At 38.5% G+C, this 12,564-nt stretch overlaps 1 protein-coding gene across 1 annotated transcript in view; it reads left to right on the plus strand.

The window, feature by feature from the left end:
- agbl4 (AGBL carboxypeptidase 4) overlaps nucleotides 1–12,564 on the plus strand; it is a 435,578-nt gene that overhangs the window by 293,706 nt on the left and 129,308 nt on the right. The gene's annotated exons all lie outside the window — the stretch shown is intronic.

Below are 12,564 nucleotides of genomic sequence, written 5' to 3' on the forward strand. Positions count from 1 at the left end.
AATGCCCTTTTCATATCTGCAGTCTCCGTTGCGTTATTGTTCAGCTGGACAATTAACTTTGCTTGGCTGGTGTTTAGTCTCTGTGTCACTGCCCCCCCATGGCCACCATCTCAGCTGCGTTACAGAAAAAAGGTCAATTACATTCATGAGACTTGGAGAGATGTGCAAGCTCACTGCTCTGAGAACAGATATTAGACAACCTTCAGATCTCCTCAAACGCTGTGAGCTCTTGTTCTGTGCTAGACACACACACGCTCACACGTGTGCTCTCATGTCTTCATCTGTGGATATATGTAAATGATCTCTGTAATGAGAGCCTGTAAAGGTTCCCAGTCTGAGAAAAACAGCGTTCAATGGTGTTGTTCTGTTCAGCTGCTTCTTTATTGACTCGTTTACACTGACAGCACTGACAAGTATGAAAATAAACTGATTATGATATGAACTTTACTATTTACTAATTATAGTCTATTCATACTCTATATCATAGATAAATGACATAAATATATTTGGTCAGACTTCTTTTAAGGCCCAGTTCTCACTAAGGCTTTTGCCTTAAAAACTCCTAATTACTGCTTAATTAATAGTAAAGTAGTTGTTAAGTTTAGGTATAGTTTAGGAGGTCACACTGTAATTTGAGGACCTTTTCTGGCTGTTAATTAACTATTAACTATGACTTTTGCCTCAATAATATCCTAATTAGCTGGTTATTAATAGTTAAAAGATATGTGGTAGGATAAGGGCTCTAAAATATGGTCATGCATAAGGCATTAATATGTGCTTTATAAGTACTAATAAACAGTATGCATGCTAATAAGCAACTAGTTAGAGAGAATTGGTCTCTAAACTAAAGTGTTACGGGGTAGGATTAGGGATGTAGAATATGGTCATCCAGGATATGTGCTGTATATGTACTAATAAGCAGGCAATATGCTAGTAATATGCATGCTAATAAGTTATTAGGTTAATACTTAATTGTGCAAATTAGTAATATACATATATATTTAAATCTAATTAGATATAAGATACACACACGTCTGTGTACGTGTGTATATATTATATACAGTGCTTTGCGAAAGTATTCATACCCCTTCATTTTTTTTCTCATTTTGTTATGTTGCTGCCTTATGTTAAACTGTTTTAAATTACTTTTTTTTTTTCACGTCAATCTACACACCATGCACAATAGTGAGCAAAGCAAAAACTTGTCAACTTCATGAATTTATTAAAAATTAAAAAACTGAAATAAGTACATTGCATAAGTATTCATACCCTTAACTCAGTACGTAGCTTTGAATAACTCAGTAAGTCTTTTTGGGTATGATGCAACACGATTTGCACATCAACATATGGCAATTATCTGCTGTTCTTCTCCTCACTTCTTCACCTCTCAAGCTGTCATCTTGAATGGGGTCTGGCAGACGTTTTCGGGTTTCTCCAGAAATGTTTGATTGGGTTCAAGCCCAGGCTCTGGCTGGGGCACTCAAGGACATTCACAAAGTTGTCTGTAAGCCACTCTTGCTGTGTGCTTAGGATCATTGCCCTGTTGGAAGTTGAACCTTCTGCCCATTCTGAGGTTCTGAATGCTCTGTACAGGGTTTTCATTAAGGCTATCTCTATATTTTGGTGCAATGAGCTTTTCTTTTACCCTGACGAGTGCAGGTGATGAGCAGTGCCTGGTTTCCTTCAAACATGATACTTAGAATTGAGGTTCATCAGACCACAGAATCTTGTTTCTCACAGTCTGAGGGTCCTTTAGATGTTTTTCTGAAAATTCCAAGTGTGTTTTCATGTGTCTTCACTGAGGAGAGAATTGAGTCTTGCCACACCACCATAAAGCCCAGAGCCTTCTCCATCAATTGTTCCCATTCAATTGAATTTGCCACAGGTTAACTTCACTCAAAGTGTAGTAACATCTACCAGCAATGTGAATGCTTCTGAGCTCAATTTCAACTGTCCCAGATAAGGGTATGAATACTTATGCAATGGAATAATTTAAGCTTTTTATTTTAATAAATTTGAAAAGATGCTAAAACCCCTTTTTATTGCTTTGCCATTATGGTGTATGGAGTTTAGACTGATGTGGAAACATAAGACAGCAACATAACAAAATGTGAAAAAATGAAGTTGTATAAATACTTTTGCAAGGTACATATATTTATATATATATTGCTCTGTTTAAAACAAATGCAACTTGGTTTGATGTTTTGTTAAAATAATCCAATGCAATGATATTTAAAGATTTTTAAGTTTCTTAAAACAAAAATGAAGTATCAAAAAGCCAAGTCAGTCAAAGCCTTTTACATTACAGTGATTTATTTTTACCCTTTATACACACAGCCACTCATGGTTTATTGCTTTAGTGTGTTTTACGTAAGACCATTTGCCCTAATGCATAAGAATGTCACATATTCAATGAATCCCTTCTTTTGCTGTGACTGGCCTCAATGGCCCTCTGATATAAATGTTTAAAGCACATTCTCGGCCAGTTCCACCACCCTGCCTGAGCAAATGTGTCCCTGAGTGTTTTCTTGGCCATTTCTGTGATGGTGTCTGTATGGCATCCAGCAGTAAAACAGGTCTGAGCCTGATGGTCTCTGGACTGGGGCCGTGTGGCCAGACACCCTGATGTTTGTGCTTTTGTGTCTGGCCACAGCAATTCCGGGCCAAAGCACAACTTGGACAGCTGCACCTCTCAGCAGCCAATACCTGCACCAGTGAGATTTGCCTTTAATGGAGCAGAGGGACCAGGCTTGGCACAGAAAGGCAGAGATCAGGGGACAGAGAGGAGATGTAGTGCAAAGTACAGCAAGCGAGATGGGGAATGATCATAACCCATTTAAACTTCTCTGTGGACATTTCGCCTTAACATCCAGATCAGTGACTAAATGATAAAAGGTAGTTTAAAAAGTGAATACAATGACAAAAAATAATAACGAACAGCGGTTGGTAGAGTCCACACAGAGATAGAGAAACCAAAACGTCTGTTTGGCTGCCTCATGCTGTCTATTTTCCAGTTGATTTTTTCCAAATGCACACAAAGGAGCATAGCGAAAGGGCTGTGAGCCTGTTAATGAAGAAAGAATAAGAGCGTTAATGTAGTCTAGAGGAGAGAGAGAGAGAAAGAGAGAGAGAGAGGGTGTTTGCCGCTAGTCTGGCTTGGAAAATATTTGTAAAATATGCATCATTAAACCATTATTTAAAAACATGTCTGGAGCCCAGCCTTGAAGCTTTTCAACAACTAATGCCTCTAGTTAATATCCCCAGCCATGCAAATATCACAATTTCACGCCTTCTTCACATAATCAGCCATGGGTTTTTCTGTTCGCCATGTGAAAAACAAAACAACACGCTAAAGATACTAAATGAAAATGCAGTGTGCTGTTTGCTATTAACTTGTCTTTCTCTTTTCACGGCTTGCCATTTGTACGTATGCGTGTTTGTGTGTGCGAGAAAATGGAAGATATGTGGGAAAATGTAAATAGTGTTTTAGCAGGCGTTCTGCAGAGACAAACTAGACAGCGATGACTGTTTCGTTGTCACCAGGGCCACTGCCGTTGCCAAGTGCAGCAAATCCATAAGGGGGAAAAAAGAGTGAGATTTCAGGTCAGAGGACCTTTTGTTATTTCCTGCAGTGGCGGCTGGTGCTTTTCAAGAGCGGGGAATCACTCATCAATGACAAAAGGTGTGCTGGGATTTATTGCTAGCGAAAGCTGCTTTGAAAACTAATACTAAATAGTGAAAATACTTCATAATCATAAATAACCAAGCCAAATAACTGCATCTACATTTCAAAGTTGAACAATCAGATGCACTGAGTTTACTGTTCAAAAGTTTACATACACTTGATTCTTAATATTGTGTTGTTACCTGATCCACAGCTGTGTTTATTATTTATTTATTTATTTTTTTTTAGTAATAGTTGTTCATGAGTCCCTTGTTTGTTCTGAACAGTTAAACTGCCTGCTGTTCTTCAGAAAAATCCTTCAGGTCCCACAAATTCTGTGATTTTTTTTTTTTTTTTTTTTTTTTTTTTTTTTTGACAATTTTGTGTATTTGAACCCTTTCCGACAGTGACTGTATGATTTTGAGATCCATCTTGTGACACTGAAGACAACTGAGGGATTTCAGAATGAAACACAATGCATTAAAAGCCAGGGGTGAAAACTTTTTAAATTTAAAGATCAAGGTCAATTTAATGTATTTTGTCTTCTGGGAAACATACATCTTCTGTAGCTTCAGAAGGGCAGTACTAAATTAAAAAAAATATATATGTTTAGGCAAAATAAGAAAAATGTACACATCTTCATTACGTTTCATCATCGTTTTTCCTTCTGGAGCATCAGTGAGCATTTGAACCTTCTGTAATAGTTGCATATGAGTCGCTCAATTGTCCTCAGTGTCAAAAGATGGATCTCAAAATCATACAGTCATTGTTGGAAAGGGTTGAGATACACAAAAATGCTGAAAAACCAAAGAATCTGTGGGACCTGAAGGACTTTTCTGAAGAACAGCAGGGAGTTCAACCATTCAGGACAAACAATGGACTCATAAAAAACTATCACTAAACAAAAAAAAAAAAACAGCTGTGGGTCAATCAAGTAACAACACGGTATTAAGAATCAAGTGTATGTAAACTTTTGAACTTTTGTTATTTTTATAAATTAAACTATTATTTTCTCTTGTGGACTAAACATCTTTATGTGAAATATCTTATTCAGGTCAGTACTAAATAAAAAACAACATGCATTTTGTGTGATCCCTCTTATTTTGGTAAAATAATTAACATTTTGCAGATTCTGTAAACTTTTGACCTCAACCGTATTTCAGCATCAAATACCATGTTTCGTTCAAAAATACATTAAATTATGCAAGGAAATGTGCTGCAAATGACAGTTCATGTTTACGTTTTAAACAATGTTAGCGGCTAGAGAGTGAATAATAGAGGTGAGTTCAGATAAGGAACCTACATGGTCAGAAGGGGACAAAGAAACAGTGATTGAGAGAAAGAAACAGGGATTATCCTCTGAGACTTCATCGCACTGAACTACCCCCGCTCGTTCTCTGCTGATTTCTTCCATTCGCTCTCAGCTGCTAGCTTGAGCGAAGACGTGATGTGGTTACCTGGTTACCGCCAGGCCTCGTTTGCAGGGTCACTTCATTAATTCCTTTCCTGGTGAAATGGTGGCATGCGTTGGTGTGTGTTTATGTTTGTGTCGGCTCAACAAAGAGCGGTTCGCTCTCACGCTCCACCTGCCGCTGCCCTGTTATCGGATCCACCCACGCACACTCAAACGTTAGCGCACAGTGATGGCCAACTATAGACCTTGATTTTACCGCTGTCATATTAGCACACCTAGTAAATCTGGACAAGAAATTAGCTACTCTTGGTAAACATTATGTCACTTCCCATTAGGGCTGAAGAGCTGAGACTGCTTAAGAGAGGATGAGAACCAGGATGACAAGAATTGCTCCTGAAGTGTGATGTCACGCTGTGAGTGTGCGGGGCCTTCTTGTTATCAGACGTCTTATCAAAAAGCAAATGAGCAAAAATCGTGTCAGTGTCTGTGACATTGATTTACTGATTATCTATCTATCTATCTATCTATATATATATATCTATCTATCACCTATTTTTTGGCTTAAAAATAGCAGTTCATTATTAATAGTATGCATTCTTTTCATTTTCATTCATTTTAATTTTACTTTCTTACGAATTTCAGTTGCAAGACTGCATGCTGTCGAATTAATTTCAAATTCAGAAAAGTAAAATCTTCTTAACTTTTCAGTGCAGGTGTTCCCAGCAAGCACTGGGTCATGAGTAATTATTAAAGCTGCGTTTTTCCACAGTTTGCTAGCATTATTTGCACTGTTGCTTATGTTGATGCTGTTGTCAAGCAACATGTTTTGTGGCACCTTGGGTTCATTTTCTATTTTTTATTGTAGCACAAAAATAATTAGTGCTATTGTCTTTTATGTACTTGCTCAGGTATTTGTGAGCTGGGTCCACTGATTTGTAAATGTGCTTTATGAGGTTGCGTTGTTTCATAGATTAAACATTGTACAATTAGCTGTTCACATTATTGGGCTGTTTAAAGTGTGTTTGATGGCTAAATCTGTCTTTTTTCTGTTTACATCAGATTTGGGAGTAAAGGTTATTCTGTAAAGATTTTTAATAAGATTTATGATACTTAAGTCAATATTATGTTGCAGAGTTAAGTAGATTTTACTTAATTACATACCACTGAAATTTACTTTAAAAAGTGCTTTTTTTAACGAGTGTCCTTCAGGGGAAAAAAAGCTGTAGATGTATCTGTATACATTTCTTCATTTAGCATTTTACTGTAGAAAACTGTTATTTTCATCTCGTTTATGTAGTTTTGCTCTGTATAAATATTGAATGCTACCTGGTTTAGCCCTCAGATTCCAATCTGACAATCTATATCTATTTGACAAAAGCATAATGATTATATATGGTCATCTTTGCCAGTGAACCCTTTATGACTTCTTTCTGACGTGTCTTTATCACACAGATGGATCCAGTAATCAGCTCCAAGCAATCAAATATTCACAGTTTATCGTCTGCGCACAATGAGGACAAATGAAGTGTCCGCGCAGCTCGAGTCTGACATTATCCAGGACGAAGGGGAAAAAACGCAGTCTAGTCTTTCATATTAATGCAGCCCAGAGATCATATTTGGAGGTTTGGGAGGCGATGCAGATTCTTGACCCAGCCAGATCGATAGCGTCCGCCCTAGAGAAATCCAGATGAAGCACAGCGAACAGGGCCAAAGTATAAGAAACATCTCTGAAGCATCTCGTTTGTTCTTTAAAAGGAAGATCAATGTCCCCCCTGCCGCCACTCGGAGAATGCGCAGCGGGACGCCGTGCTGGCAATGATACCCCTGTAAATATTTGATGAAGGGATTGAGGAGCGGTTATACAATATAGTTTGCGTCTGCTCGGGCTGTCAGTTTTGAAGTCTGTCTCAGGGCAGCGCCACGCAGAGCTCCGTTTCGGGGCTACTGTTCATTTCACGCGCTATCACTTTTTTTATTGCCCGACTGATGACTTCACGGCTAATCAATTATTCATGAGGCACTAATTAAAGGACAAAATAAAGTAACGTAATTAAGGGCAGTTCAATTAAACAAGAAGAGATCATTGCCTTGTAAGTTGCTGGTCAATAGAAGACGCCATCGCCGCCAACTTTTTCCGGAAGCCGAAACGCGGCGCCTTTTTCCCCCAACATGGGGGAGCCTTTATTTTAAACCATATTTCTAATGTTCTCTAAACGATCCCTGCTGTCCCCCTCTGTGCTTCACAGATTCTGGCAAAAACGGCAGGTTTGGAGCTCGCCGTCTGGTTCTATACTTAGTCAGCCAGCGCCGACGCTCGCGTACACACGCGCACCTGGACGAGCGTCTGTCCGTCTCCCCGATTGGCACAGGTGCGCTGTTTTGATTGGCTGCGTGGTAATGGCTAATGTGTTCCCAGCTAATGCTGCTGTCACAGCTCCTCATGTCCATCCCTCGCCACCTTCATCACCATCCTCATCCTCTCCCGGGCACCGACCCAAAACATGCCCACCGCCATCATCTCGCCCGACACCCACCCTCTTTCCTATTCTAGTCACAGAGCTCCTACCTCCCTCTCCGACACTCGGCTTCATCATCCACATCATTATGGAGATTATCCCATGTCTTTTATTTAATGGTGGCTAATGTATCACCAATAAAGATGAATGAGGGGAGCTGTGAAGCTCTAATTGGAGGGACATGATGTCTGACTCTGAGCCGCTGATAATGTCGACACTGCCAAACAGTTTATGAGGCGCCATCACCAGTCTAAGTGTGTGTTTAGAGGTGGAGGGGGAGCAGACACTTAGTTCAAGTGCTCATTGTTTGATAACTGCGCGTGAGAGAGCGCCGGGCGAAGCCGCCGTGTTATTTGATCTGTTTTCATGAGTTTTGCGTGAGAGGTTTCCGCTCGTGTGCTAAAATGCAAAATGACATGATTGTCTCCCATCAGCTCTTGGACTGGTCTGTGTACTGAAAGTCTTGATGACATATTTAGCTTTAGTTTTTCCTCTAGTTATGTGTTATTTTTTATTTAGAAGAACAGGACTTCATGGGGAGAACAGAAGGAAGTGCTGTGAGCCACTACAAATAATCATTATCTGTCACTTTGACAAATTTTCTGTCATGCTGTAGTTTTATCCATCATAAAAACAATGTAATGTGATTTTTTTTTTAATCAGTTTTCTGGAAATCGAACCCATGACCTTTAGCATGATGCTCTACTGTTATAGATTTTTTCCTCTGTGAAAGTGTGAAAAAGACAATGCAGTTATGAGATATGATCTCCTTGATTTAAAGGGGTCCTATTATGCTAACACATTATTATTTATTTTATTTTATTTTATTACATAATTTACATTATTACAATACCTTTTACCCCAGCCTGGCACAAATGGCTCAATTAGTTCAGAGTTTGAAGGCCCGCCTTCCAAAAAATGAAAATGTGTTGCGATTGGTTAGCTATCCCAGTGCGTTGTGATTGGCAAACAGCTTAGACAGTGTTTCAGTAATGCAACGCGCCTTGCCAAAGCAGCAAGTTTTGTCTGCTCCGTGATGGTTAAGGATATATTAAGGTATAGTTGACGCTACAGTAGTGTTGGATCCTATCGTCAGCCTGCGAGATCGCCGATACATGATATTTTCGTGCTAATTTATTTAATTATTTACATGCTTCATTTCAGAGATGGCAAAAGTACACACATCCTTCACTCAAGTAGAAGTATTGACTACTACACTTTTTTACTTAACTTAAAATAAAGAAGTATGGGTTCAGACATGTACTTAAGTAAAAAGTACCCATTACTACTACCTGTTTTAGTGTCATGCTGGTAACTGGACCTCACATCATATTGACACATTAATACAAAATAACTTACATTTAAAATTTGTTAGCTAATGAATGTATCAAGGCAAAACAACCACCTTATATTCTATTTGGAGTAACAATTTTATTTAAGTTCAATTTAAAGTATCACTTTATGACCAGGTGTTGTTGTTTTATCTTAAAATGGCTTAAATACTATAGATTTCAGAAAACTATATTTTCTAAATTGCCTAAATGTCAAAATTAGTACTATAATGATTACATCATAATATCTTTACAGAAAAATCCTAATACTTAACATGTTATTGCATTATCATGAGTCATATTTCTTTCATACCAAAATTAACCATGGTTTATTACAGTAAAAGTATAGTAACCATGTTTTTTTTTTGTTTGTTTGTTTGTTTGTTTGTTTTGGTTTGGTTTTTTGGCGGATTGATTACAATCTGTTTTAATTTAACTACAACCATAGTTTTATTACACATCTCATGGTTAGACTATGGTTAGTGTAGCAAAACCATGGTTCATGGTTACCATGTGGTAACCATGTGTGTACCACAGTTGTTTCACTATAGTAATCATGAATTTTGGTTTTAACTATAAGGGTTGTGTTGTTATCTGCCCTAGCTCCCTCTGAACGTATTACAAAATAATGTTTTACAATATTTGTTTGCTAAATTACTACTGTAACTTTACAGTAGATAATAATGATGTCCTTTAGAACAGAGTATTTTGAGTGATGACAGTAATTTAGTTTAGTTTCGTTTATAGTACTAATGCTGTAGTTGTAGTTGTCTTTGTTTACTTAGTTAAGCATTAAACCGCTAGCAACACTTAGCAGCCTGTTTACAGATAAAACTGACCTGCACTTGAAGTCCTGAACAGGTCGGTAGTTTTGCGTCTATGATCCACCCTGGCATTTCCACTCGAGTCACTTGCAATGATTACTTTGGTAGAAACCGTTTGGTGGAGTGAGCGCGAGCCGAATCTAACCGATCCATGATTTATTGGAGATTTGTTATCGAATGGTGATCCACCAAATGCTGATTAAAATGAAAGTAACGAGCCTGGTTTGAAAATGTAAGAAGTACAACTACAAAATGCCTGCATTGCTTACAAGACGTTGTTGCTACAGCTGCTTGATCGCGGACAGCGTACAACTAGCTGAGGGCTGAAATATGCTAATACAGGACAGTCCATCAGCGGTCATTGGCGGGGCCTGAGCCGTATGATGTCATACTGCTCAGAAAATCAGAACAGCTTGATAATTGAGACTGTTTAGATTTTTCAGGGATTAAAAAAAGGAGTGAATGGATTTTTATTACTTATATGCAAACACCATGTAAAAGTGAATTTGGATTCTGATGTCCCATTTAAAAACTTTTGAAAATGTAAGTTTAATGCAACTTCTGGTGATAAACTCTAGGTCACATGCTAAGTTATTTTGTATCTTTTCAAATGAAATTCTTTTAAATGAACCTCATAACGTAAGTTTGTTTAAAGGAGAAGTCCACTTCCAAAACAAAGATTCACATATAATGTACTCACCCCCTTGTCATCCAAGATGTTCATGTCTTTCTTTCTTCAGTCGTAAAGAAATTATGTTTTTTGAGGAAAACATTTCTGCATTTTTCTCCATATAATGGACTGGTATGGGGCCCCGATTTTGAACTTCCAAAAGGCAGTTTAAATGTGGCTTCAAACGATCCCAAATGTGGTTGTAAATGATCGCAGCTGAGGAAGAATGGTCTTATCTAGCGAAACGATCGGTTATTTTCATTTTAAAAAATACAATTTAAATACTTTTTAATCTAAAACACTTGTCTTGTCTTACTCTGCCTGGACTGTTTACAACCACATTTGGGATCGTTTGAAGCCACATTTAAACTGCATTTTGGAAGTTCAAAATCAGGGCACCATATCAGTCCATTATATGAAGAAAAATGCTGAAATGTTTTCCTCAGAAACACAATTTCTTTACAACTGAAGAAAGAAAGACATTAACATCTTGGATGACAAGAGGGTGAGTACATTATTTGTAAACTGTTGTTGTGGAAGTGGAGTTCTCCTTAAGCATAATTCACCCAAAAGATACAATTCTGTCATCATTTACCTACTCTCATCATGTCCTTCCAAACCTGTCTGCAAAATACAAAAGAAGATATTCTGAAAAAAAACTTTTTTTTATACTGAATGAACATCAACTGTGTTGCTTTGGAATCCATTGACTTTAATTGTATGAGCAAACTGTTGAAACATTTTTCAAAATGCGTTTGTATTTTGCAGAAAAAAGAAAGTCTGCCAAGTTTGGAAGAGATGAATGTGAGTAAATGATGACAGAATTTTCATTTTTGGGTGAACTCTCTTTCTCTTCAAATAGAATTCCAGACCTGTTTGCTGGAAAGTTGCTCACAACAGCTTGGAATTCAGTTGCAAAATTCACATTTGATTCATTCTCTCCTGAACTGGAGCCACTTGAACGCATCAGCCAGGGGATCTGGGTAGTCTTATTGGAGCGGACTCTGAGTACAGGACAAGCCAACCATTGAGGGGCAGATTAGATTAAGAATAATCCTTTCGCTGCACGCTGAGCCCCGTCTCTGCAAAGTCCACTCAGTGCATCAGTTATACCGCTCTGCCCAGCAACACATCTCGGGCCCCAGACCAGCCCAGAGGTCTTCAGCTCAGACTGAGATGTTCCTTTTAGTGTCCATATAGCTCATGACACAATCACTGTCATTTTGCATACGTGGCATTTAGCAGAGACAGAAAGTACATTGCGACTTTTGGCCTCACGAATCCTGCAGTCTGTCCTCATCTTCGGTACCGTGAGCACACGTCTTATCCCTGGAGCAAACCTCATCTCTGCACTTTCAGCTCAGGACTTGATGGCAGATCTGCCTCAAACAGTGACATAAAATGAAAGGAAATAAATGGAGAGAAAAAAGAAGAAAGGGCAAAGCATCCAAAGTTCTGCATCACTTACTTTTCAATTACGGCAGGCGAAGCAGAACGAATTGTTAGTGCCATTTATTGACTGTGCCTTTCTCGTTATTAAAGTACAAGTGAAGAAATCCGTCCTTTTGTATAACAACCTGCCTGTTTTACAATAACAAAATGTTTCTTCTCTGTCAGATAGCCTTTGTCATTCGGAGAGAAACAAGGAACAGAGAATGGCAGGGGTAGCAAAACAGCATGCTGGCAGAAACACTGATACAGTCGGCTGTGATCCTGAAGAATACCTCTTCCCTCACAGCATTCAGCTGAGACCATTGGTGCAGAACAAAAGTAATGGGTGAATGAATCGATTATGGTAATGATCGGCTGCCTGAAAGATTTTTTCTTATGCCGTATAAGAGGGATATGAGAGATATTGAAAATGCATTAACGGAGATTCAGCGCTGGATACCTAGAGATGGAAAACCACAGTGTGCTAGCAGGCAGGCATGGGCCTTTTTCATCCTTGACTTGTGATCCTTACACTTACGTTGATGTTCCATATAATAGACCACATACAAAACACTGTGATGAATCTCCAGTTGGATTCAAAAGGCTGCAACAATGGGTGCATTCATCCCACAGTATTTCCATGTTGAGTCTGCTAAATCAAACGTCTTGTGGACTTGGAATGGATCTGTTTTGAAATATGCTTTCGAAGTGGCA

The sequence above is a fragment of the Labeo rohita genome, chromosome 8 (assembly GCF_022985175.1).
Source record: "Labeo rohita strain BAU-BD-2019 chromosome 8, IGBB_LRoh.1.0, whole genome shotgun sequence".
NCBI classification, from domain to species: domain Eukaryota; kingdom Metazoa; phylum Chordata; class Actinopteri; order Cypriniformes; family Cyprinidae; genus Labeo; species Labeo rohita.